The 27917-nt window shown below is 39.3% G+C and overlaps 1 long non-coding RNA gene across 1 annotated transcript; it reads left to right on the forward strand.

Annotated features, from left to right (window-relative positions):
* Nucleotides 1–572: 572 nt before the first annotated feature.
* Nucleotides 573–27486, forward strand: LOC127013508 (uncharacterized). The gene is made up of 5 exons (XR_007766081.1): nt 573–640; nt 3426–3604; nt 25402–25593; nt 25700–25838; nt 26358–27486. It is a non-coding gene; the product is annotated as an uncharacterized LOC127013508 (long non-coding RNA).
* Nucleotides 27487–27917: the final 431 nt, after the last annotated feature.

Raw genomic sequence — 27917 nt, forward strand, 5'->3', positions numbered from 1 at the left:
AAGAACAGGCAGTGTTGGGCCAGCTTTGGTGGATGAGAACTCTAAAAGGAAAGTAAAACTGCTTATTTAGTGTGTTTTTACAGTTAATGGTCACTTTCAAAACATGACTTAGTCTTTTTGTAAAGCAACCAGCCTGATTAATAGAAATCATTGCACACTTCTGCTGTTTTAGGCCGATCTTACTTTCTCTTCTCTAAAACCCCACATTCCCCTGCAGTCTCTTTTGTTCTTGCTGCTGGGTACGTGTACTTTGATTGCACTGGGATACTGTGTCGGGGTTTGAATAGCCTGCCCTCAGCCTGAAAGGGAATGTGGTAACGTCTTTCACCTGGGCAGAGTCACAGCTGCTCATATTAACTGAAAATAACACTCAGATGGGAAGATGAATACAAGAAAAAAAAAGCTTTTCTCTCCCCACGCTCCCCTTGTTTCTCCACTGCACAATTAGGTTGGGATTGTGTTCAGGTGTTGCTAATATCTCCTGGTATTGTTTCTGTGGGGAAAAGGGTGGAGAACTCCTAATCTGTGAGGTATAGTAGAACTAGGTTTCTGCTTTCCCTTGGTCTGCTGATTTTGCCATTTTGTGGTGGGATCCCAGCTAATGCCGCAATGATTTCATGTTGAGACAGAATGAAAAGAGGTATGTGATGGTCTTCTTGGTGTTGTTAATTCTTGTGGTATCTATGTGGTTTTTTTGTTTTTGTTCAAGCTGCAGTCCTAGAGATAAATGAAATTTTTACTTCTGACATTTTTTTCTTTAAATAAAAGCTTTTCTAATTCTTATGGCTTTAAAGAAATACTTGAAAGGGTTACTAGAATCTACTATCTAGATAGAAGATGGAGCTATTTTTCCTAACCCCTAGGACTAATTAGTGATGTTTTTATGAAATATGCTATGAAGTCTTTCAAACTGGGCAAAAACCATGAAACTGGGATATACAAATGAGGTAAAGGCCTGGAACTTCAGGTGCAAGTATGTGTATTTCTTTGTTTCTCCTTTCCTACTGAGACCCAAGAAGCTGCCTTAACAAACATCAAAACAGACTTTATAAAAACTTATTTCTGTTTGTTGTCCTCGGAAGTTTTGTTTGTTTACTGTCAATGTTTCTGAAACTCTCCTCTCAATGCAACCCATTCTCTGCAACCTCATACCCTCAGTGGTAGTACAAAATGCTGCCATCTGGATTTCATAGGGTTTTCTATCTGCTTTATAGTAATTCACATCCATGAAAATATATGATGTTCAGAACAGTGCAGAGAAGGACCTTCTTTATCCAAAACAGTTACTATATACAGATCACTAAGGTTATGCGGATTTTCAATATGCTTTAATTACCTATGTAGATATTCCTAGTGTGTGTATACCTGAAAGGTAGCTGCTTTCTGTTGAAATGAAAGTGAAGCAAGCTACCTTTCCAGGTGGTATTGCGCAGTAGGAGTAACTTGTCAGTGAAGTGCAGTACAGGTATTGTGGTGTAGCTTCAACATACCCCTGCACCGGATTTCCTCTCTAGGAAAGACTTATATAGTTGGGTGGAAGACAGAGCCAAATAACTTGGCCCTGTCCTTTCTGATATGCAAAAGCAATGCTGGTAGTAATCTACTAGAGATCTACCTTAGGTGTGTGATAACTGCTGGGTTACAAATCCTCTGCAATTTAGTGCTGTCCAGGTCAAGAATTTGGTTCTGCTTGCAATGATGCTGGTTATAAACAGGCTGTAAACTATCTTAAACGAAATGATTTAAGAAAGTTCTCAAAATGACGAGAGCAGGGCTAATCTTTAAATCTAGCTAAAAACAAAAGCATGAAAAGCATGGTACAAATGCTGATTATGGCTTGATTGGTGCAAAATCAGACAACACTGCTGTTCTCAGTGGCATCCTGGATGAGGAATTCAGCAGTACAGAACAATGACTGTTTATGATTTTCAGTGCTATCCTTAGAGATGGAGGATGCGTGACAACTCATTATTTAGTGCCTATGAGCTTAGTGTCTGGTCCCCATATGTTTAGGAGATTTGAATACTAGTTATTCAGCTTAAGAAAATGCACTATAATTCTTGAACCGAATGGCCACATTGGCTTTTCATAAACTGTTGAAAACATTCATATCAGGAAAACAGTGAACCTGTTATGAATAAATGTATATAGAACAGAAGGTGCTCAGACTTTTTTTTAGCTAGTAATGATGAGGAAACAGTAAACACATGAATAAAAGGTGATTGCAGAGCATTCTGTAGATGAGGTTGCAGAAATTCAGCTGGAATGTTCCTTAATTATTTTAATTTTGTTCTTGTAACACCAGACATTTCTCACCAAGAATAAATGTTTTGGCTAATGTCACTAACTGCCTTAGGTTTTAAATCCACATGTACTGAATATTTTTCCCTCTTTCAGTCTAAAGGAAAAAAATAGTATTACTATTGGCTTCTCTAGATAAGAAAACTATAGAAGAGTTATTTCTTGTTCTTTTGTGCCTCCTCCCCCAAAAGGGGAGGGGGAGGAAAGAATGAAACTGGTTCCCAAATACTCATTCTGAAGTATTGTACCTGTTCTTATAACAAGCTTCCTAAAATGAACAACTGTAACTATATATTTCGTATTCCAATTTCTTTTTTTCCTTTTTTTTTCACTCAGAAAAAAAGATTAGAAATCCTTTTTGTAATTTTGTTCTGTTGAATTCTGTTCTCGATTTTTGGGTATTGCTAGTTTTTATTTGATGCTTCAGAGGAAAAATGATGTCATACTGCTGCAATAAAACTTGTGATTTGACAGTTCTTCCTTTGTGTCCCACGAGGCAGAAGAGAATAGGATGAAATGGCTTATTCCCCTTTCATTGCACACAGGTGCACAGGAAAGACAGGCAGCCGTTGCCTCATGCAAAGAAATCTGCTCTAAGAGCAGGGCTGCTGCACCTTGCCCATCAAGGAATAATCCCTGTATCCTCCCTTCAGGTTCTACAGATGTTAGTTATGCACAATGGCTCCTAAACCTCTGGACTGTGTCTTGGTACCCAATTCAATGCCTAGGGGCTGACCCTTACGTTTCAAAAATATTTCCTGCGTGAATGACACCGTGAAGAGAACACTGTGACTACTTTATTTTTTGCTAGCACTTATGTCTACTTATGTCTCTTAGTAAATTAGCTCTGATAAAACTAACCAAAGTTTACTAAATAAAAAGCTAGCAAAAGGCATTGCTCCTCTAAAATGGAGGAGGTTGTACAAATGGGAAGCAGTGTTGTTGACTAATGCACTGCTTAAACAGGATTGTGAGGTGTGCTTTTTTTTTTATTATTAGAGATGTCTTGGGTATTTCAATGGTCACTATTAAAATACTGAGCTTCTGACATTCCTTGAGGTATTTATCCTGTCTGCGTAGCCTGGAGTCAAAGGTGCTGATATCTGTCTCCTGAATCTTCCTAGACCTTCATTTCCCCAGTGACTTGTGTAAGGTCACATCGAGTAGTGGGTGATAATCCAGGGAGTTCATTCTGACATCTTCTAAACTACAGCTTGGGATCCAAGTTGCTGAGCTATTCTTCTTTCTGCAGTAACAGAGGAATACTGACAAGATAAGTATTGAAACAGTCCTAAAAATAAAGGTCAGTGGTTTACGTTCATACTCGGGAAGGAAAATCTGCCTAATGTTTCAAAGGTGGAAACGGTCCTGGAAATTTTACCAGAAATGTTGCAGCAGTAAAGCGCTACTGAAAAAATACTGAGAAACACCCATGTTCTATACTGCATCATTTTGCTATCTGAAAATGATACACCTCAAATAAAATTATCAGCTCTGTGGGGGGTTTTCAGAATAGTCAGGTGGTTAATCAACAATACTTCAAGGAACTGAAATCATTCCTCTTCTCCATTTTCCTCCCTTTGTCTAAAGATTGGTGCAGCAAAAGAATGAACTGATCTGGTGCAAGTTACAAATTGATTTTGTGTTTTGAAACTGTTAACAAAGAAGAAGAGCGACTGCAATGCAATAATCTACTGCTATTGAGGAAGTGAGGAGAAACTGAATAATCTTAGCTTGTCTCCCCTGACAAGTTCAGAAATCAGTAGAATATTACTTAGATCAACACTTAAGCTACTAAATTATCCTTGTGATTCACGCACCATGGTATATGATTTAAAGTCCCAGAATATGTCAGCCAAAACCTGTTTAAATCTCTCCTCTTGGAGAAAGGAGAGGAAAACAAATAATTTGCTGCAATGTTAAAGAGATTTAGAGTAGTATTTTGCATTTCTTCTAATATTTGCTTTGCCTTAGACACGTACAATGATTTCTCAAGACAAATTTAAATGCTCTAAATGAACAGTAGAAAGGTTGTCTGCTCCAAAAGTATTTTTTTATGTACTTGTATGGCCCTCAAAGTGCTTTAGGAACTTTACAGAGAGCTATTGGAAGAGGGAGCTTCCTTGAAGAGCTTGCAAAGTATTGAAGGAAGCAAGTGGTGGCCATGCTCTGGTGGCTGTGCCCTCTTTTCAGTGGTATGGACAGCTACCCGTGTTCTCTTTGAGGCTTGTGGGTGTGTTGTAAGGATGGAGGTCAGTAGGTATATCATGCAGAAGTGATTTTTGAGAAGTCTTGTGGTTTGCTCGGCAGCCTCAGGAGAGAAGTAGGCATAGAATCATTTTAAGATCGAGTCCAACCATAAACCTAACACTGCCAAGTCCGCTGCTCATCCAAGAGAATACAGGTGCTAGAAATCAGAAAATACTAGAGTGAGACTGTGATGGTCTATCTCTAGTTTATATTCATTTTTCTCTTTCTTTCATGTGGTGTTATCTGTCACTGAAAAATAACTTTTACAAGCAGAAAAAATGTAGTCTTTGCCAGGGCTTTTGGCAGCCTGCTGCAAGTTTTGTACAAAAAAAATGCAGCTGAAACTAAAGTGTGTGCAAGCAGTAGCATTTGCTTAGTGATGCTCTCTTCCAAGTCAGAAGAATGGTGTTTGGTTTTTTTTAACACATAGTTCACCTGTGCAGGGCAAGGTTGAATATGGAGTTCATTGTGAAAAATAAGATTTCTGGTAGAACTACACAATCTTTTACTTGCATTAAATGATTTGAGTAACAATAGGAAACAAAACTGCCGTCCTTCTAAGTACCTCTTCTCTTTGAGTATATTGTCTTTGCGCAAGGTGTTGAAGAATTCCAATTGCCTTTGTTTGCTTTACTATGCTGCCAGTAACTTTTTTTTTTCTTCATCTTACAGGCTTTGGTTACTTGAACAGCCCCTTTCTAAATTAAATGGACACACTTTTGTTTGTAGTTCCTTTTTTTTAATAAGGAGGCAGATATAAAAAGAGCTCAGCATACTCTTCTCTGCTCTTAGATTTGTACAAATAGCTTGTTAAGAGTTACAAAGTTATCTAGATTCTTATAAGAATTCTGCATTTTCACTTTCCTGTGTTGTTTCCTTAAGCCAGTATAGGACCAAAAATATCCCAGGATTTTTCATAGTATTTTGAAGTATACTTCATTAAAGTCAAAACGCAGACGTTAAGTTTCATAATAGAAAAAAAGTGTTTCACTGATAACATTGCCTGTAAAACAAACCTAAAAGAAGAAAACATCCAGCTCTGAATGGATGACATATAGGACAACTTCCAGGGAGCAGAAGGGGGCAAAAAACTCCTTGGCTGTTTAGCAGCTAGTAGTTTCAAAGCACCATTTCTCTACTTAGATCTCTTACAAATGTCTGGTAAAGTAAGCAGCTGTAGTAGTTAAGTGTGTTTCTTCAGCAATGCCTATGCCCTCCCCAGTGAAAGAGGAGGAACTTGTGTACTTGTGACTCAGCTGTTGCACTTCAGTGTAAATCGATGTTGACTGCAGGTCTCTGGCTAAAACAATATGCTGTAAACTGGGACAGTTTTCACTCCTGCTATGAGGACAGCAACTGCCAGGAGCGAAGTATGGGATGAACAGCTGCAGATAGTAACACAATAAACTACTACAACCATGTTTACCAGTTTGTTGCATCTGTAATATTCGTATTTCTACTATTCAGTGGGAAGGGTAAATGCATGTTAATGTATATCAAACAGAGATCTTCACAGGGCTGTGCAAACTTTTCAACCACTTATTAAAATTTTTCTGAATGTTCACAGAGAATTTCTACTAAGAACTGCTACAAAAATTAATATTGATTGTGATTTTCTTTTAAATAAAAATCTTGTAAGTCTTGGGAAGTTCCAGGAAATGGGAAGAAAAGCTAAGGTCTCGTCAGCACTTAAACAGAATAGACAAAATAACCTAGGTAACTGGGCTGGTTGCCTGGACACTGACACCAGGCAAGATGATTGAGACTGATACGGGATGCAATCAGACAGTAATGTTAGCAAAGCTAATGCCAATCAGCATGGTGCTATGGAAAGCAGGTTGCCTGTTGTATTTTCTTTTGAATTAGATTGGAAGTGCTAAATGAGACGGTCTTCACTTAGATTTATATATGATACAGAGCTTGGATGCAACGTACATGCAGAGAGCAGGTATGAAACAAATTAGAATGATGTCAATGCACATAAAAATAACTGTAAATGTGGAAGTATCCAGTTATGTGGATATTTTCTAATGGAATTCTCTGAATTTGAACTTTTTTGGGTTTTTTTGAATGGGTATTGTGTTGTGGAAGCATAAAATCATTGCTGGCTTAAAGGGGGTGGGGGGAGAAAATGACAAAAGCTGGCACTGTGTGCTTCTGAAATGGAGAGTGCAGAGTAGTTGAAAGCATAAGGTTTTAGGATGCAGTGTATTAGCAATAATCATTGCTTAAGAAAGTATTTTTGGAGACTAAATACATGTGTGTCATGGTTTCACTCTGGCCAGGAACTAAGCACCACACAGCTGCTCCCCCCTCCCAATGGGATGGGGAAAAGGATTGGGGGGGGGAAGTAAAACTCATGGATTGAGATAAGAGCAGTTTAATAACTGAAGTAAAATAAGATATAATACTAACTGATAATGATAAAAATATAATATAGTAGTGAAAAGGAATATAACAGAAAAAAAAGAGAGAAATAAAACCCAAGAAAAGACAAGCCATGCACAATGCAATTCCTCACCACCTACTGACCGATGCCCCAGCAGCAATCCGCCCCTCCTGGCCAGCTCCCCTCCATTTATATACTGAGCATGATGTTCCATGGTATGGAATATCCCTTTGGCTAGTTTGGGTCAGCTGCCCTGGCTATGCTCCCTCCCAGCCTCTTGCACACCTGCTTGCTGGCAGAGCATGGGAAACTGAAAAATCCTTAACTTAGGATAAGCGCTACTTAGCAACAATTAAAACATCAGTGTGTTATCAACATTATTCTCCCACTAAATCCAAAACCCAGCACTGTACCAGCTACTAAGAGGAAAATTAACTCTGTGCCAGCCAAAACCAGGACAATGTACTACACTGATGTAGAGGTCTCCAGGTAAATACATCTATAAACGTGTTTATAAAAGCTTCAGTGGCAAATATCTGATCAAATTTTCTCCTTATAAAGACGTCAGTGTTTTATTACGGTATGTGTTGTGAATTGCCTTTTCCCTAGTGTGTGTAAGACACAGATCACCAGTGTTATTAAGAATGCCTTTCTTCATTAGGTGGTAATTAGTAGGTAACTGTTCAAACAAAGCATGCACTGATTTGCTCACGTAGCTCACTCACAGATTCACTCATAGCACCCTTGGTGGAGCCACAGCTGATGGGCCAACCCCAGCTGGATGCTCAGAGGCGGAGGGGTGTGTTTATGCCCCAGGGGCTGCCAGGCAGCTGCCTGGAGAGACCTCGGTTCCAGCAGGTGCGTGGGTATCGCTGTGGCTTCGTCTCCACATGGTCTGGTTTGCACAGCCCCTCGCTGGTGGTATGTGCTAGCAGCCTCATACAGGTTGAGCAGAACCTCGTGGCCCGAGTTTGTCAGCCCTTGCAGGTTCAACAGGACCATCAGTCTCTGGAGCTTATCAGCGCTTGGGAAACTGTCACACGCTACCTTCCTGCAGAAGCAATGGGAAAGGAAGCACGTGTTATTTGCTTTCCAAAACCTTCAGCTGCACCATGTGTTTCATCTGCCTCTGAAAATTCAACACCACCTTTCTAAACAACTTTTATTGTGTTTAGAAAGGCTTGAAAACAAGCAAACACCCTCCCTCCCCAAAAGCTTCAGAGCCCTTAACTGATGCTTTTGAGCAAAACCCAGTATTTTCTTGTGACTTTTGTCAAACACCAAAAATTCATATATGCTGCTGGCAAATCAGAGATCTAATTTATATAGTTATATTTATGCTAAGAGGTACAAAAGCTTTCAGAAATATTGAAGCCATAGTAGATGTAACATTTTTCCTTTTCAGAGAATGAGCAAAAAATAACTTTGTGGAGAAAGAAAAGATGCATGCTTACTGAGGCTGTTGACTCATTGTTTGAGGGAAAATGTCTCAGTTGTAAGTTACCTGTCAGTCCTTCCACTCTGTGTGTTGGGGTTTTTTTTAATTTTGTTCCAGATTCTCAGTCTCGTCTCAAAATTGTTTTTTGAGTGGTTATTATTTGCAGACTGCCAAATAATCGTAATCCATCAAAAGCCATGTGAAAAAGGTTGGTAGTATCCTAAATGAGAGTGCCTGAAAGAAATCTCTTCAAAATCTATGGCAGCTGATGCAGGTATGATCAGCTTTGTCAGTTCTTTGCAGACTGGGTAAAACCTCACCAAAGGTGGTAGGTGTCACAACTTTTCAGAAGCCGTTAAACCCTTTTTTAGTGGTTTCAGTTACTTTGTTCTAAACATACTGTCAAACATAGGGGACTGAAATCCTGGCCAGAAACAGACCCGTGCAGGTTTTGTTTTGATGACAAGTGACACGGAGAAGCTGCAGAAAATGAAGTGTACAGTCAAACAAAAGCTGTAGAAATGGTCCTCAGAAAAAATTTTGAGAATGCCTTTGGGGTAAGTGCTGTCTGGAAAGGGCCTTGGAACTAAGGAAAAATAAATTGTAGCATGCCTCTTCTCCCCCCCCCCCCCGAATGTGGAGGAATTTGGGCTCTGGTACATATTTTTGTTTTTTAATAAATGAATTGCGTGAAGGAAATGACTGTACATAAACATCTTCCTCTGGAGAGAGGTGTGAGGGAAGTAGGAATTATTTTCTGAAAACAATACAGATAAACTTTTGTGCAGCTCTTAAATAGATCAGATGTGGCTGAGCTTTTCCGAAAACTGCAGGAGAAAGGGTGAACAAGATTGTTTTGCCTTGCACTTCAGAGAAGTAAGAGTTACTTTCGGATAATAAATGTTACATATCCAGATTTATTCAGTATATAATGTCCATAAACCTCTTCAACTGAGCATTAACTTTTTAAGCTTTCACAGAGATCAGTGAAGTTTAATTATATATTTCTGAGATATGGAGCCAGGTTATACAACTGAGCCACAAGAGTCAACTATAAATATAGATAGCTTGCAAAAAATGTGAACATCACAAGGCATGATTTACCCTACCTCGAAAATACTTGCTTTATTACAATTTAAAGTGCAGGTGACAAACTGCAAAGATTAAAAAGTTCGTTTTACAGAAAACAAATACAAGCTGCTTGTATATAATCTTTTCCCAGTACAGCTGATGTGGAAAATGCTGGTATTGCTTGTAGTTGATTTAATGCATCTTTACTTAACTATTTATGATTACTGTTATAATTAGTATCTCCAGAAGTATTGTTATAAACCATATTACATGGAAATAAATTGCTGATACCTGTGGTCAGAGCAACGCAAAGCCACTTGAACACTTGTAAAGGGTCCTACTGCCTGGAGAAGACCTGGCTGAAGAAGATGACCCCAAAGCCTTTCACTGCGATGAGGAAGGCTGTGCTTTGTTAGCTGGGTCTGTCACCTATAAAGCTACTGTGGCCATCAGACAGTAGCAAAAGCAGCTGCAGCATCGATCGCTGTCTCTCTTCCCGCACCCCTTCTCACCTGTGCCTGCAGTAAGAGAGAATACAGCACGTACCGGTGCCAGGCACTAGTGCCAGCTACTGCTATGACAAAATGACGGGTGACAGTTTGTGGTGGGTGACAGTCGCAACCAATGGACCAAATGGGAGCTGCTACTTGCGAGCAGCTGTAGCTGCTGTGAGGCAGCTGAGACAATTGGCAGGCAGGATGCAGCAGATGACAGGGCCACCCTAATATGCAGCTTCCTAGAAAATGGACCTATGTCACTTTTCCAAAAAAACCCCAACAAACCAAACCCCAAAACAAAAAAAACCCCTGACTTAAATGTAAATCTCTGCCTTTTTCAACAGCTGTAACAAGATTGATAATATTTTCTCCTTCTGATTCTTGTAAAAAGTGCCCAATTTCATCAGGCCTCTGTTCTCCTTTTTCCTGAACTAAAGTTAACTGTAAACCTAAATGATGTTTTACTACATGTGAATATCAGAAATGTAGTACAAATCTGAATTGGAAACTTTCATAGAAACTGGTTAACAGGACCGTAAGTGCTCCTGCATGCAACTAAGTATTAGATGCTTAATTGAGAAAAATCCTCAGAACATCAGCTGCCTTTTCAAAAACACTGTCTGAAAAAAACCCCATGTGTGGTATGAAGTTGGAGGTTTTTTGTTGGTGTGTGGTTGTTGTGGGGTTTTTTTTGTGGTTTTTTTTGTTTGTTTGTTTTTTTTTAAAAGGCATAAAGAATGAGAGATGTTGAGGAGGTGATTCATACCTAAATGACATTGGGGTAGATTAAATACATACAGGAGTTCTTGCAGCTCAGGTCTTAAACAAATACCAGAGGGCAAACCTGTTGTGAGGATAAATGTGAGAGCTCCGTGGCAATCGGTTAAGTTATCGCTTCTGATGTCCAGGGTGGATTTAACTGTTAAGGATACGGAGGTAATGCTCTGTTACCTTCCAGTGGGGTGTGTTAGTCATTCTGTGAAAGGTGTACAGCTGCTTTTGACTTCAGATGAAATGAGGCGGGTGAGGATGGCTGTGGTTTGACTGTGGCACAGAAGCATCTGTGCACAGCACCGAGCGGTACCAACGAGTAAGGGTGAGGGAAGGGGGCAGATCTATCGTCTTCCTCAGTAAATCCACACCTGTGTAAAAGAAACTCTCTGAAATCCTGCAGATTGGCACTGCTGCTATCAGGAAAGAACTGGTAATTAAAGAAAATAATGTTTGCCTTTTTGATGCCTTGTTCAGAATTTGTGCAGAAGATGAAGCAAAACATCAAGTGCGCCTAAAAGGCAAAATAGATATTTTCTGTTGGCTGACATTTATTTTTATTTTCTTTCATTAGAATGGCTTTAAACATCCATTTGCTCAGGATTTTGGGTGACATTATGTGTGTGTTTCATGTGTCTGTAAAAAGAGAGGAAAAAAACTGAGATTTGCTGCTTGCCTTTTTTTTTTTTTTTTTTTTGTGACAGGTAACCTTTAAATCTATCACTTTTGCCCAAGATTAACTCAATAATGTCCTCATGGGGGTAAAGGCTCTGGAACTTCTAAAGGAGAGAAGGATTGTTGAAATTCCACGTGCTCAAACTAAATAGAGGGCCATAAAAATCTCTTCTGCATTGTAATTACATGTGTTCCTAGCTTAAACCATGCTTTTCCAGTGGCTGAGAATAGTCTGGCTAATTTTAATAACTCATTGAAGTGGGATATGGATGAGTAGCTGCAAAATTAGCGGTACAATAGACTTGTTTTCCAAATATTTTTCTTCCAGTTGAGAATGTGGCTATTCTCTACTGTTTCAGATGTGGCTTCCTATCTTGCCTGAGGTGATACTTCCTGTGTTTAAATCTGAAAAAAATTGGAGTCAGGCATTGAAAGGATTGTGACTGATTCATAATTACTCTTATGATATTTATAACTAGGGTGATTTTTATTTGCCTTTTGCTCTCTGTACTTTAAAGGTGGTGGCAGGGGAGGAGGTTAAGGTTCTCGGGCTACTGCTCCCTGTTGTCGTGAAGTATTATAGACGTTAGGAAATTGCTACTAGAGCTAATAAATTCTCCCACTAAAGAATGCTACTTCTCTCACATTTTGCTGTGGCTCAGGTCATTGACTCTCTACTGAGATCCAGGCCTGCTGAAAAATGGGTAGACTCCATGGTAATATGCTAAAAGGCTTGGAGGTACCTGAGAGTGGTCTTCATGACCTCCCATGCTGGCTTGGTAGGGGATCTGCGAACTGTGCTAGGATGTTCAGCTGTGGATACCTGCATTAACGCAACTAAGGTCTGAGGGAATATTACCGGGATGTTATTTTTCCACATTCCTCCTACAAAAGTCGTCTTGAAAGATGTCTTGGGAAAATGAGTCATAGAAGGAATGGCCAAAATAAAAGGGTAACTCTGAGCCCTCTGGCTTACTCCGGAAAAATAGTCTTTGCCATCAGTGGTTCAGTCTTGTAGCTTTGAAAAGAACAGGTCGGCTGTTGTTTCCTGGTCCTCCAGCTGAGGTTGTTATACCCAAGAAGTGTGGGGACAGTGGGTGGGTTTGTTTAGTTGGTTGGGGTTTTTTGTTGATTTTGTTTTGTGTGTGGGTTTGCGGGTGTTTAGGATTTGTGGATGGTTTGGTTTTTTGGGGAGGGGATGTGGGTTTTTGTTTTTAGGTGTTTTTGGGGGTTGGTTTGTTTGTTTTGAGGACGGTGGTGTTCCTTTAAGGGATCATGATCCTGGAAGTCTGTTTTGTCCAGGAAGATTGTTTTCCTTTCAAGCTAAGATAAGGGTGTGACTTTCCCTAAAAAGTGGTAGAATCTAAATTATAAACCAAGGAAAGACTCTCTTGATACAGTACCTCTGGTCTCCAGAAGAGTCAATGCCTGTTCAAACACTTTTTTTCTAAATAGTTGATCTGTACAGTTAAGTGAGTGATTGGAGATGCCTCATGGCTCTTTTAAGTTCACTTCCCTGTGGGAACAGAAGAAGCCTAATGAGATGTTCCAATAGATGAGGCCCCTGGAGGGAAGACCTGAGCAATGAATAAAGAGTGGTCCAGAAGCATTTGTGTACAACATAATTTCCATTTAAAATTTCTTCTCTCCTACTTCTTAATTGTACTCTGCTACCAACCAGTAAATACTATAATTCTGTTTTTGTAGAATTTGACAGAGTCATTACACCTTCCTAAAGGAAGAAGAAGGCTTTTAAAAGCTTGCTTCCAGTGCTTTATTTAAGTACTGTGAAGTTTCTTCATGCCTGGAATTTATGCCAAAATACAGTGACTAATTATAAGTGTGATGTAATGAATGAACAGTTAAATTACAACTTGTTTTTCTGTGATGTAACTAATCATAATTTAGCCTCCTTGTGCTGAGTAAAGACCAGTGTAACTTTCTGTGCTCTGTAGAGACTGTGAGTAGAATCTCTCAGCTTTCTGTAAACCTTGCTCTTGAGATATATCATAAAAGCTATTAAAATATTAGTATTAAACCCAAGTTACATAAAGCCATGCTTCCTAACGGAAGTCCAAGACTTACAAATGAACTTCCCCACGCCCCCGCCCCCAAATCACTGGGGTGGGTGGGGAGGGAGATGAAGAAGGTAGCCCCTCCTTGTTGTCAGAGTCCTACTCAGCCACTGGCAAGCAAAGAGTAGCATAGCAGGCTCCGTAGGATGGGGAAGCAGGTTGCTGAGGTCTGGGCTAAAAGTGCTGAGACTTGTTTGTTGAGGACAGAGTGGTGGATAACAGGGATGGATGTAACATGCAGCACACGTCTCCAGGTGTAATTTGTAAAGCACTTGGTCATTTGTCACTTGTAGGCTGACCTTGTAACATCTGGAATGTGTTAGAGGAAAATATGTCATGCTCAGGTCCAACCAGTAGTCAGGCTGAAAATGTATTCCCAACAGGCACAAACACATGTATATATGGCTGGCCACGCAGATCATGGACAGGCATTCAGAGTGCTCAATATGAGCACAGACAGCACCAATGGCCTCATCTTGCTCTGTGCTCTGGCTGAGTAGGATGGAGGTCTGCTAGTGAGGATCCTGCCATCAGGATGAAACTATCTCTCCCTGCCTGCCCTTCTCTTGATAACATTTCCAGGTGCATGGCATCTAAGATTCTGGGCTGGGAGGGAGCATGACTGGGATCAGAGATAGCTTCCAGGAACAGGTATGTATTTTACATTGGACCATGCCCGGGTTTAAAAACAAAAACAACAACAAGTAGAATCTTATCAATAGGGCAACAATTCTCATCTCTTGTACCGATCTGAGGGGTGCTAACCATGAAGCTGCTGTTGGCATCTCGTGCAGGTTCATGAAAGAAGTGGGGAGGATGCCTGTGGGAGGCAGGGGCTCCATCCCATCAGGCTCACTGGCACGTGAGGGCCAGAGCTGGGGCTTTCCTAGGTGAGTGTTCTTCCCTCTAGGTTCTTGCGCAAAAAGTGAGCAGCAGGTATGGGGCTAATAGCTTAGCACCTGGCTGGAGGCAGACATCATTTCCTTGTTTCACTGTGATCTTCTAATGGGTTTCTGTCCTAAGAGGACTGGGTTGCTGCCTGCATGTTCCCATATTTGGTCAATGAACAAAAGGAACTGCCTGAATTAGGTAGATTGAAGTTATTCAGAGGAAGACGGAAAGAAACCTGCCTCTCTGTGCTGATATCCTACACCCCTCAGGCAGTGAACATCAGGCAGGCTGGGTTAGCCCCGCTGCCATCTGTTAGATAGGCTGAGTTAACTTGCACATTTTATTTTTCTGTGTGTTTTTGGGAGGTTTTAGTGGTGGGTTCTTTTGTTTGGCTAGGGTTTTTTTTTTTTTTAGCATATCCAGAGAACAGTTTTAAATAAGATTTGACTGTCCCAGCCCACATGAGGACAGTGAGAAGAATGCCCTAGTCACCATTTGAAAGACTTTTTTTCTGTTCAGAAATTTGCCCAAGATGGCTGGTGAAACTGGTGTTTCTTTGCAGCCACAATGAGTCAAAATGAAGACAGTGGGAGGCACAAACTGTACAGGACTGTTCCTGCCCCCCATTAATGATTATCTGAATCCTGCTCCGCATCCCAATATGCAGTGCATTTCAATCTCTTCTGGCACTGCAACATAAGCCTCAGCTGTCTCAGTGAAGCTGGAGCCCTGAAAAGACCGTGTGTCCTAAGATCAGGATCCTGGGGAGCCTATTTGTATTCAAAGGCTTTTCTGCAACAAAGGCAGCTCATCTTTGCAAATGTGTGGTAGGATTCCCGTCTAGTGTAGTGTGTGTCCCCCCGCCTTCGTGAATGACAGTTCCCTAGGGTTAAAGGTGTTGCTCTCCTGTGTGCTTCACCGAGAGCCAATTAACGTTGATTTTTTTGATTTCTGTTCTTTTTTTTTTTTTCCCCAATAGCTCTTTTCTCACATTGGAAAATAAAAAGGTGGATGAGTCATCCTTTCAGTTTTCCAATCCTTATTTTACCTGCTACTTCTACAGCTCCTAATAAACTGTAGGGATTTGTTGATATTTCTAATAGGGAGATAGGACACTGCTATGACAAAGCAAATAAGTGGTGCTGTCTCTCATGGGGTAAGTTTCACCAACTCTGTAACTCTCAGAATAAGTGTCAATAACTTAATTGATACTAGACATCAATAACTTAATTGGATTTAACTGCTTATCAGGTCCACTGCTATGTGCTTGTTATTTTCCATAACATGTCTTGTTTGAAACAGCATCATTAGCTGTACAACTTCATTAGCATTGCTTTAGGTTAAATGACAGTTCAGCAATGTGGATAGTTGCCTATAGAAAATATCCAAGCAATTTCTTTCTTCTTTCTGTGAGAATGGAGCAGCAGTGTGGGTGGTAATGAATATTTAGAGTTCTTTTATTAAAAAAAGAACAAAAGAAACAACACCCCCAACCAAACACATGCTTTCTAACAGCATTCATTATAATTTAATTGGAAGTTTACCAAGATGAATGCGGTTGAGCACTATGTTGCACTAAAGGCAAGGGTTAGATTCATCCCTGGTGCACTTCCAATGGACTGTGGAGCTACGCCAAGGGTGAATTTGGCATACTTTCCACATATTTTCTTGAGGCTGTTTAGGGGGAGGATACTCAAGAGTTAAAGGCAGGAGTTTAAGCAGCAGATTGGAGAGCAAAGTACTTCTGTGGTACTTGTGACACTTTAAAGAATTCCATAGGTTCCATTTTGGGTTTCTTTTAGAAATATCTATGTAAATAAATGCATTCTTTTCTGGGAGCTGTTGATAGGCAGGGGGAAGCCTTACAGCAGCAGTGAAGGGACTGCACATAACCCTGCAATAGTCATTCTGTACTGAGAAGTGCGCTGTGGAGAAAGTGGTCTCCTAAGGCTGTGAATCCATAGCAAAGACCCTTCATGCTTAACCTTTGAAACAAATTATGGTTCATTTATAGCAATAATACACTGGGTAAAATTTCGATTTATGTTCACGACTTCTAATCTGGAAAACCATGGGAGCCTTGTGATGGGTATAAGTGACTTAATGAAAGGCTGGGACTCTCTAAACAACAAAGGAGATCCTATTCTTGTCAAGCAGTATGGTTTCAAAGCAGGACACTTGACGGCAATCCAGAAAATTTTGCTTTCTTGCCATACAGCAACTCTATGATGTCAGGAAAATATCTTCCTTCCTGTGTGCTTCATTTATCTTTCTGAAAATTTATGATGATCTCTCTCACATCTTCATGAGCTTCACAGGTTAAAGTCTAGATAAGACCAGATATAATCTGCAGAATACCCACTTGCAGGACTTCATGGAACAAGGAACTTTATGCACTGCAGCCTGTTGCTTTGGACATAGACGGATATGTTCTGTATCCTGCTCAATTCCTTGGCTTAGAAGAATCAAATATTCTTATTGTTAAGAATCAATATTGTGCATGTTTGAGCAAAACACTCAGATTGATCTAGAGCTTACAGGCTATGTGATTTGTCTAGCAGTTTCTTTTAAACGTTTTTAGACAGCCTCTTTCCTTTTTTCCTCCCTCTGTAATAGATCTGGGACTCTGCTTCCCACAGATGCACTTTCTGGTATCTCCCGAAACCCAATTTCCAATAAGGAGTTAACCTTCCACTCCGGAGCATCATGCATCCTAAAGTCCTGCAAGGAACCCTTCCCTCCTGTCTACCTAACCCTTGAAAGCCCTTGTTGTGCAAGTCCTTTTAACATTGCCTGTATATTGTCCTTATTTGAGGAGGCCCTGGGGGCATCTTTTGTTCCCCTCCTCCAACCAAGCTCACTGCTGCTCTGTCTCATGACTCTTGCCCTACATCATTGTCTAGAGCCTTCCTGAGCAGAAGTTTAGCTAATGCCACTCTTGCACTGCACAATAAAAAGGGGCTACTTAAGTCTTTATAAACATATGTGCAAGCTTCTAGTAACTCCACAGAAAACCTAGGTTTCTGTAGAGGCGAACTCATACCTTTTTGAGGGAGAGGGAATTGAAATTTGACACTCAAGCAAGCAAAGTCCTTTATGACATTGCTGGTGAACTGCAGCATCAGAATCCCAGAAATATTGTGTCATTATTGCTAACTTATTTTTGTGTTAGGTGCTGCATGGGCCAGTGAAGAATTTGTAGTCTTGCCAATCACAGAAAAATTAAATGAATTAATCCACATTTTCAATACTGGAGTTTCTAATAGAGAAGGCTCTTGAATGATTTTTCCCAACTTGCTGAAGAACACTTTAAAATCTTTGAAATGAAGCACATTAAGTACATTAAGCATTTTTTTTTTCTTATTCACAACTTTCTAATTTTGTCTTTAGTCTATTGGTTTGAATTAAAGATCAAAGTTGAAATGACTCAAGCTACCACTTCTTTCTATATCTATTCTGCTTACAGGTAGGCTTAGATTGTGTTTTACCTCTCAAGCTAAGGTTTGGACTTCTTTTTTTTTTTTTTTTTTTTTGTTCTGTATGAATTTTAGATTTTAAGAGGATAAGAACAGTTTTGTATTGTTTAAAAACTATCAGTATGACTGAGGTAGATCTCCTTAAGAACAAAATATCCCTTTGTCCTCAAATTCCAATCTTTTCATTGGAATGAAGGAACCTCTTCCTCCTTCTATTTTCATTTTCCCTATTCCTTGTCAAGCAGGTTGCAAGTAATTAACAAACAGGATTTTGGAGATAAGGTCTTTTTCTATTTAATTCTCACTTGCTCCACTGCTGCAAAAAAATACTGCACAGACTTTTCTCCCTTTTAGGAATTCTTTGAAGGAGACTTTTTTTCCTGGCAATTCTAGCGTGAATAGAATATGTAAATGTTTTGTTGACAACATTTAGCTTCAGGTATCTTTTCTCTTTGCCAGGGATTTCCAGCATGGGTTCTCCAGCTTAAGGTGTTTTTAATTTGCTCATGATGTCCTGCTTTGCCTGTGGAAGTATGGCTACTCCCAATAGCTTTTCTTCTCAGCCCTGGGCCAGGGAAAAACACACTGATTCTTTTCATGCATCCAAATTTTTCTCCTTTTGCTTAACCTCTGCACTTCCTTCCTCCCCAAAGGTAGGCAGTCACTCCTCTAATTCCTTCTTTTCCACTTTTTAATTTCTGGATTCTACCTTCCCTTACGCTTGGGCAAAGCCAGCCTTCACATTGTTTCTTTTTCTGTTGCTGCTTCCATTTTTTCCCCCCATCTGTGGTCATGGTCAAAGTTCAGAACTTGTCCTTTCTGACTTCTCTGCTTGTCATTTGAATTTCGTCCCTCCTCCTGCAGTCTTATCTCCTTTGGTACTGCTCATCCTTCCTTGCCTGTTATATCACACCATTCTGCCACCTCCAGTTCATTAGCATCTCTCCAACAACCTGCTCGTTTGGGAGCATCTGAGCCATAGGACACAACGCCATCTGAGGAGAAGTAATGACCTCCCTGAGCCCCTGTCCCACTTCTTGTCTTTGTGCCTGTGTCTTTTTACACCTAAATCAGTATACCGGACACATCCAGACTCTCCCTGTCAGAAATTATCAAAGCCATCATAATCCTTCTCTAATGATGAGATAGAGTATTTACATGTTCACCTCTGATCTTTATGTAAGTGGCCACATTTTTGACAGTTTTCTCTCATTAAATGGGTTTTGCGAGCTAGAGGTTGTCAGAATAAGTAGGACAGCAGTTTCTGGCACCATTTGTTAGGGTGTTCTGACTTGAATGCCATCCTTAAAAGCACCGGCACAGATATTTGGGTTATCTTTGGCTGCTGCTCACTCTGAACTGTGCACAGCAAATTTTCAGGGCAAGGGGAATCGAGTAGGGGAAGAAAGCTTGATATTGCAGGTTTTTTAACAGTTTATGCAGGTTTTGTGACAGTGTTTGCGTGTATGTTCATACTCTAGGGCTTTTGTGATTGCTGGATCAAATAAGCTTCAGTGTGAGCTGCTGAAGGAGGAGAATGCTTGATGGAGGTCATGGGTTTACATGTGCCTGGATTGAATCTGGAAGAAGGGTAGAAGGAAGTTGATTCTAAGAACTTGCTTTATTTCCTTAAAAAGTAACAACTCATAAGGAGAAACTCTTGCAAAATTCAGTTTGTTTTCAGCCAAATTACTCAGCTACCCTTTAATAGAATAAAGTCTGAGTCATGGTTGTCCTCAGGATTGCACCACACTCAGCAGCTGTTTGTGTATGTAATAGGTTCAGGAAATCCTCCTGCTTACCTAAACTTGAAAGCCAAATGGTTCAATTTTCTCCTGAAACAAAATTAGTTCTGTGAGTTTTAAATAAAGTACAAGGAGTAGATTCATATTGTGACGGTGGTAGTGGTGTTGTACTCTCCCTTATAGGCAACATTGAAGGACACTCAAGATCAGGAGCAGATCAGCTTGGTTCACATAATTTTGTTGTCTGAGTCAGAACAGAGACCGAAATGCCAGTTTACTCATTTAAATGGGGATTAAAACCCTGCTTTCTTCCTGGGTTTGCTAAATAATTGATACAAAATGAACTAGAGAAAGTTCAACACAGGAATACCTTGTGTTTCATTGCAAGAATATGTGCCTGAGAAGAGAGGTCTGAATCAGTTTCCCAGTTTAATTCAGTGAATTTTGTAAGTATTTGTCGTGGTTTAACCCCAGTCAGCAACTCAGCACCACGCAGCCGTTTCCCCCTCCCCCTCCCAGTGGGGTCAGGAGGAGGAAAGAAAAAAAAAAAGGTAAAAAAGGTGGGTTGAGATAAGAACAGTTTAATAACTAAAGTAAAATATAATACTAACAATTGTAATAATGAAATATAATCATAATAGTAATGAAAAGGAATATAACCAAAAAAGGAAAGGGGGGGGGGAACCAGTGATGCACAATGTAATTGCTCACCACCTGCTGACCGATGCCCAGTTAGTTCCCGAGCCTCGATCCGCCCCTCCCGGCCAACTCCCCCCATTTTATATACTGGGCATGACGTTCCATGGTATGGAATACCCCTTTGGCTAGTTCAGGTCAGCTGCCCCGGCTCTGCTCCCTCCCAGCTTCTTGCACACCTGCTTGCTGGCAGAGCATGGGAAACTGAAAAGTCCTTGGCTTAAGATAAGCGCTACTTAGCAACAACTAAAACATCAGTGTGTTATCAACATTATTCTCCCACTAAATCCAAAACCCAGCACTGTACCAGCTACTAAGAAGAAAATTAACTCTATCCCAGCCGAAACCAGGATGGTGCTGAATGAAAGGATATGAGAAGGCATCTCCACAGCACTGCATTTCCATTCAACCAAAATTATTCCTGAACTGGACTTGATAATTATTCTTGCAAATAATTTAAATTGACAATCTGTGGTTTTTTGATGGATAAACTGTTTTCTATCCTTAAGCATCTTGATTACAATCTAAACAGTTCTGTGTCAAGTACTAGGGATTCCTCAACTGTGACAAAAAAATTATGCATGATTTTTTGTACTGATGTCAGTATGACATTGCGATTGATCAAGTTGGTGATGATATAAATTTTTAAGGTTTTATGAATTTCATTCTCTTGTCTTTTTTTAAACTAGTTGACTTCTTTCATTTTTTTAAACCATCATAAAAACATTTTGCAACCAGAATGGGATCCCTTTTATGATATTAATTTTGTATTGCAGAAAACTATTACATTTTAATAAGGTCTAGGATTCGCTGAAACATAATCCTACTGTAGAATCACACAGATTCAGGTATTAACATTTCCTTGTTACATATTGCTTCCAAAAATATGCCTCTGGAGAGAAGAGAATGCCCTACTACCTGAAAATGAACAGTAGCTTGTAATACTGTTTCAGAATTGTATAGCGGTACAAAATCCCTTGAGCATAAGCCAGCATCTATTTAAGTGGTTAGAGGCTTTCACCTTTCGAAGCACATAAGCAAGTTTAGTGTTATCTCCTGTTCGTATATTCTGTTGTATCTCCTGGTTTAATCATGATTGAAAATTGTATGCTATAAAGATCTTCATGCTTCTTGTTATGCATGGATAGACTCCTGTGAGGCAAAGCTACTTGACATATAAGATTAAAAAAAAACAAAAACAACTAAGCTATTGCTTCAAAAAAAAAAAAAAAAAAAAAAAGGAAGTAAATACCAAGTCAAGGCTCTGGGAAATGCAGGTTCAGTGGTGATGACAAGATAACTGCAAAGAGAGACTATCGGAGTGGAGTCTATTTATAGAAAGTATACATCAGGAGCATAATGCACTGAATGGAAGAAGAAAATCTTGTGCTGATAATGTGCACAGTGGCAGCTATATATATAGCTTTTCTTCTGTCCTCTATAGAGCTTTCGTGTTTGTTTTTTTTTTTTTTTTTTTTAAAGTGAATTTATTTCTTGTGAAAGTTGATATGTTAAGGGCATTAGAGATAAGAACCCTTTGGCTACCTGCAAACAGGGGAAAGTGTGAAGCAATATCATGGTCAAGCTTCCTCTGTCAGTGCTCTGGAATCCTTTTTTTAAAGGTACCATGTGACAGATGAAACCTTGTGAGTTTTACACACTCATTTTACAGTTTCAGCATTTCAGGGTGTCCATGGAGAATGGCTCTGCCCCAAAGCCCTCCCATTTCCTCTGCTAGTCCCCATGGCTTTGGAGGAGGAACATCTTACAGCATTCATAGGAGTGATTGAAGAGACCTTTAAGTTGGAAGTTTGTAATGATGACAGTGCTCTGAAGCAAGCATATAAACTAACAAACAAGTTTGAGAGGAACTGTGGTGTCTCTTGTTTGCTAGGTGTCTTCTTGCTTTTGGAGGTCTTGGAAGGTTTAAAGAAAGCTAAATCTAACACTAAGCTGCTCTCCTCTTCCTTCAAACGCCCTAGTAAAGGAAAGAGGCAGAGGGGCGAAGTCATTACATGCTGTCTCTAAAATAGCTTGAAAGTATCCTACCCTGAAATGCTACTGCAAAAGACCAGGTCTCAAAATATTTCAGTGCCTTGAAAAAAAAAATAGAAGACATCAAACTGAGGTCTTGGGGGAGTGTATGATCTGAACATTTCTGCAAGTCTGCCATACTGGTTCAATCTCTAACCTGACGTCTCGGTCATCTGCTAGGAACTGGATTATTTCTGAAACATCGTACTATGAAAATGGCTCAGTTTGGCTTCAGTGAAAAAAAATTACTTTTGGATTTAAAGGAAAACATTCAGCATTTTTCTTCCACAATTCTCTCCTCTTACATAGCCTACATCTTTGCATATTGGTTTAGTTACAAAATATAATCTATATTTTTCCCTCTTTCTGTTCAGCCAGGTTAAAGCTCATGTTTGTCTTTTTGCTGTGTTTGCTTTAATTACTGTAGTGGCATGAATTATGCTTAACAACATGATATCTTTTATTATGCCTATTGTGATAAATTAGTGTAAAACATAGTACATCAGCGTTCTACAATGCAATCAATTTTGCAGTGATTGGGTTGCTGCATCAGTAATACATCAGTGATCTAGAGGATGGTGGAGGAGCTATTTTACAACTGTAATGCCAATGAAGTATGAAAATTACCTGTGAAGGCATCTGATAACACCGGGATCCAGATGTTCCTTTTTCACTTTACACATCCTTACCTTCAAAGATGAAGTTTCAGTATCTGTAGTGCATGAGCTGACACACTGGGTGGAAAGTTCTTGATCCAAACAGCTGCCTATGCTCAAATTATTGAAATACTGGTCTCAATTTGTTCTTCCTCATCATAGATTCAGCCAAAAAAAAAAAAAAGAGGAAATTGCTGGCTGCTTTGCTAGATGTATTAATTGTTGACAGTTTAGAGGACTATTTTAATTGATGGTCTCCCATTATATGGGGTGTTTGATGGAAAACACAGCTAAAGTGAAAAGAGGAAATTATTGGAGGTTGGAAATTTGGCAATTATGTTTCCTGATGGAGTTTTGGACTTGACAGGGAAGTAAATCTTCATGGTGCAGCCATTAGAAGTACAGGGTTTTTGGATCCCATAAGTAAATTTTCTGTTGTTATTAGCTGCCTCAGATTTTTTTTTTTTTTTTTTTTTTTTTTTTTTTTTTTTTGTAGGTGGTGTTCCTGTTCCATGTTATCATGAGGTATCTGTTGGGTATCGTCATTGGGGTTAGGGAAGTGCTGTGGTTCAGGTGCACCCTACAGTGAGAAAGAGGATTGTGTCTTAAAGCTGAGTTGAGACAAGTTGGCATACTGAGAAGAGGACAAGACTCAAAAAAAATTGATCTTTTGCTCTTATTTTAAAGAGCAACACTCTGGGTGGTGAAGCAGTGTGGTAGGACAGTGTAAGGAAACTGGTCTTGACCCTACGAATGTAGCAAAGTAGGGGATCTTTTCTGTGTTTCTTAATTAGTTTAAATGTAGTATTAACCCAATATGTTCTTAAATTTTAAGTTACTGATATTCATCAACAGTAGAGGAAATCAAAAGGCTGCTTCTTAGTGGCAAGGTCATCTGGAATGTTTACATTTCCATGGAGAAAAATTGTTCCTGCTCAAGCATTCTCAGACAACCATGAAAGATTAGTAAAGGTAGCATTAAGACAGCAGTTGAACAAAGAACAGCCTCTAAAGCTGGAGGAAAAGTTAAGAGTAGCTGAGCAAAGCACAATTTCAAGCTTATTGGTACCCAAGTCCTTTGAGATACTGTTTGAAAGGGAGACAAAGTAACTGTGTTTGCTGTGTTTTTTCAGGACTCTTACTTCAGGTCAATATTAATGGTTAATTGACAAATTGTGTGACATGTATAGAAATACATTGTATTTGGTGTGTTTGTAGCAACAGCATTATTCTTATTAGGAGGAAAAAAAGAGTATGTAGTAATGTCTCGGAAGTTAGGAAATACTAAAGTTCATAACAACAAAACCTCAAGTTAATTTTCCCTCAAGACTCCTTCTTGATTTATTGGGCTGAATATAACTATTTAGAGGGTGAACTAATGAAGGAGGATTTTTATAGGGCCTTTTTCTTGCTTGTAAGTCTGGGAAAGTGTTTAGCAGAGCCAGCAAAAACACAAGTTACATGTAAACTTTGTGTAAAATTGGTAAATGGTTTTAATCACAAGAAAATAAGATGATGGTTACAGGAAACAATATTCCAGGAAAACCTATATTACATGATACTTGGTCCCTTCTATTTGTGAGAGCAGAGGATGCTGGAAGTAGCTAGTGCATCAGGTCAGTGACTCTATAGCATGGTGGTATATCATCATGCTTGTTTTTAGTCAAGGACTCAGGACTGTAAGAAGCTATGTGTCTTGGGGTGCTGGCAGTGGAACCTAGAACAAGCTGCTTAAACTGATTTTTCTATGAATGGGAGGAAAGGTTGATCTCCTTGGTTCCTTTTCTATCAACCAGGAATATCAAGAATTTGAGAGGACTGCAGAGATAGGTACCTGCATGTTGGATAATATATTGATGTATACTCTAGAAATGTAGAATGTTGTAGGTATACAATCTGTAACATAAACAGGAAATCTAGTAGAAATAGAAACTTAAGTCTGTCCTGGGACTGAAGTTGAATACTATGAAGTAAAAAAAATCTAGGGCTGCACATTAACCAAATATTGAGAAAACAAAATATTGGACCACTCCTTCCAATGAGTATGTGTCCGTCTGATGCACAGGAAAATGTATGGAGCCTGGATAATACTTTTTTATTTACCTAGTGTATTTTACTTCTATAAAATTCCTTACTTTCTGTAGTTTCCATGGGTGCTGGATTGTTTCTCTCTATTGTTTTTGTAGCAAATCTGACTTGGAAACTGCCATAGAGATGAAGATCAAAGTTCGTTCAGGCTTCCACGCCTGATACTGTCCACTTGTTCTCTTAGAAGGACTGGAATTTATACATAAAACCTAAGCAGTTCAGTTCATAGGTGCAAAAAAATCAGAATACAGTTAGAGAGTGTTTTATCACAAAATAGAAAAGTCATTTAATTGTCATCCTTTTATTTTCTCTTTCTTATTGTTTTCTGAAATCTGTAATTTCTGGCAGCATGGTGTCGTCCTCCCTGCTGAAGGGAATGCAACGGTTATTTGTGAACTTTTGATGCTGGCATTGGAAAAGCACAGACAATCGCATGTCAACCTCAGACCTCCATCTTTGTCTGGATAAGACACGTGGATTACACAAAAATATTCATCTGCCTCATGTAATGAGTGATAAACTCCATGGGATTTCTAAAGGGTAGGTTATGGTATGAGGCATGAGAGCTGTCTGCTTATTTGCTCTTAAACAGCTTTTATTTCTCTTCCAGTACATTGTTAGTTTCCTTATGAGATATCTGCTTTAGGTGTTGGATGATGAAATCTCAGGTGCCCAGCATTGATTCTCATCAGTGAGAGTTCATCCTGTCGGCCAGGTCACAAGGGAATTTGGATATATAAATGTAGATAAGTCAAATTAAGCTCCTAAAGAGCTGCCCAAGTAAGGTATGTACAATAAAACTAGTATGAATTTGCTGATCAGGTTAATGTGTTTCACATTTTTCTTTAATTTTACAATGACTTCCTACCATACCAGAAGCCAGACAGGAAACATGGTCACTTTGACTGGCAAAATCAAATGGCATCTTTTCTAATGTTGTGAATTTCAGTAACTTTTCTGTTTGGATCATATTAAATAACACATAGTGATATGAAGGTATAAGAATGTCTTAAAATGGTTTATTAGTTTGGAGGTTAATTTTGGTTACTTGAGAGAAGCAAAGTCTGCTTCAGTCACCCTATTCTCTTTCCTGGTACCTCAGAAACTCCACCTTGCATCATCTCTGTGGGCTTTAAACTCAGTTTGAGCAGCAACAAAAGACAAATGAGGTGGGGGTGTGTGTTGCTTTTTTGCGTTGTTTTTTTGTTTTTGTTTTTTCAGGTGACCAGCTAAAAGTACTGAATTCTGGGTAGTGGTGAGATCACAATTTTCCCCATGGTGGGCCACACATGTATTTTGTTTAGGGGACAGTTACTTCCTGGACAGAGATGGGATGTTCCTACAGGAGGAGCTGGATCCCAGCAGAGAATTGTAAACCTTCCTCCGAAGACAGGTGGTCTCCACACAAATGTGGAGACACTGATGGTGCCTTGTGGCTGTGACACCAGCCCACCAGTCAGTACCAGCTCTTCCTTTCCATGACTACTTGCGACTTTACAGTGAGTGCGAAAAATAAGATGAGTGAATTGGCACAGGTAAGAAGTCTGTCTCCAGTGATATCACACAGCACGCCTGGGTCTGCTGCTAACAAACCAGACCTTTGATCTCCAGAATAAGGTTGCTTTGCTATTCATTCATATTAGAGCCCTGGACGAGTACATTTGAATATGGCTCAAATGCTTCTGATCTTACTTTGATAGAAAAGGATTAAATGGCATTAAAGCAATGGTTTAATGGTGACTGGTTTTTAGAGCCACATGTCTATGTACTTCCGTATTTAAGTGTCAGTTATTCTTCCAGAGCCCTGGGATGGTAATGTACAATTTCCTAAGCGTACGCAGTTTTGGGATACCACAATATTCTGTGTAGTTTGTTCAACTCTCTATGTGCTGGGTAAGAGTGGGACAGAATGAACTGGATAAATACTTTGATTTTTATTTTATGGGCTCGTCCATCTGAAACACACAACTTTTTCAGCTTGTGTTTTTGTGTGAAAAGTGTTAAACTGCTCTTGGAAAAGTTTATTGAATGCTTGATTTTAACTTATGGCATGACAGACAGGGATATGTTTTCAGTAACTAGGAAACAACATACTGAACATAGGACTGGTGAAAATCCTCCTGTAAAAAGAACATATTCACAGGAATCTTACCAGCTCTGTGAGTGTGTATGTATTTATATTTCTTTTTTTCCTTCCCTAAAATAAAAACCTGCTGGCAGAATTTTATATTAAGAAAAATAATCTTGTTGTTTCTAAAGAGCATAGACCTTTAGCCTCTTATTTTGTGAATTGTTATGTTGAATGGATCAGATGCTTTTGGAGGTAAATCATGTATTTCAATGTGTGTCAGACTTCAACACACTGTAAGTAATCTGTTCTGATCTACACTATACGAGGATTTGGCCATTAAAAAAACAGTTCTATATGTTTTTGGGAAGGAACTAATGTGTCTGTCTTTTGTGAAAGAATACAACACCCTTTAATGCTTTGCAGTTTTATTGGTAAAGTGTTTGCATAAAACCAATGAAATGACTCAACAGAATTTGTATTTTGAATCTCTTTCTAGGGTAGAAGTTGTATCTGTATTATTACTATTTCAGTCTTGATTGAAAAGGTTTTCTTTGCATTTTTTCCCTAATAAGCAGTATATATTATTCTCATACTCTCAAAGCAAAATACAGACAAACAAAAAAAAAACCCTAAAACCCTTCAATCTTCAGATTTTATTTATTTATTTTAATGCTTCAGAGAATAGGGAACTAAGACTAGAAGTTTTCATTGCATGGATTGTGAGGCTATCCAGCATTTTAACAAAGCCATTGCTCGCACTTTGGAAAGGCTTTTCTTTAATCAGATATTTAAT

Source organism: Gymnogyps californianus, chromosome 2 (genome assembly GCF_018139145.2).
Source record: "Gymnogyps californianus isolate 813 chromosome 2, ASM1813914v2, whole genome shotgun sequence".
Classification (NCBI taxonomy): domain Eukaryota; kingdom Metazoa; phylum Chordata; class Aves; order Accipitriformes; family Cathartidae; genus Gymnogyps; species Gymnogyps californianus.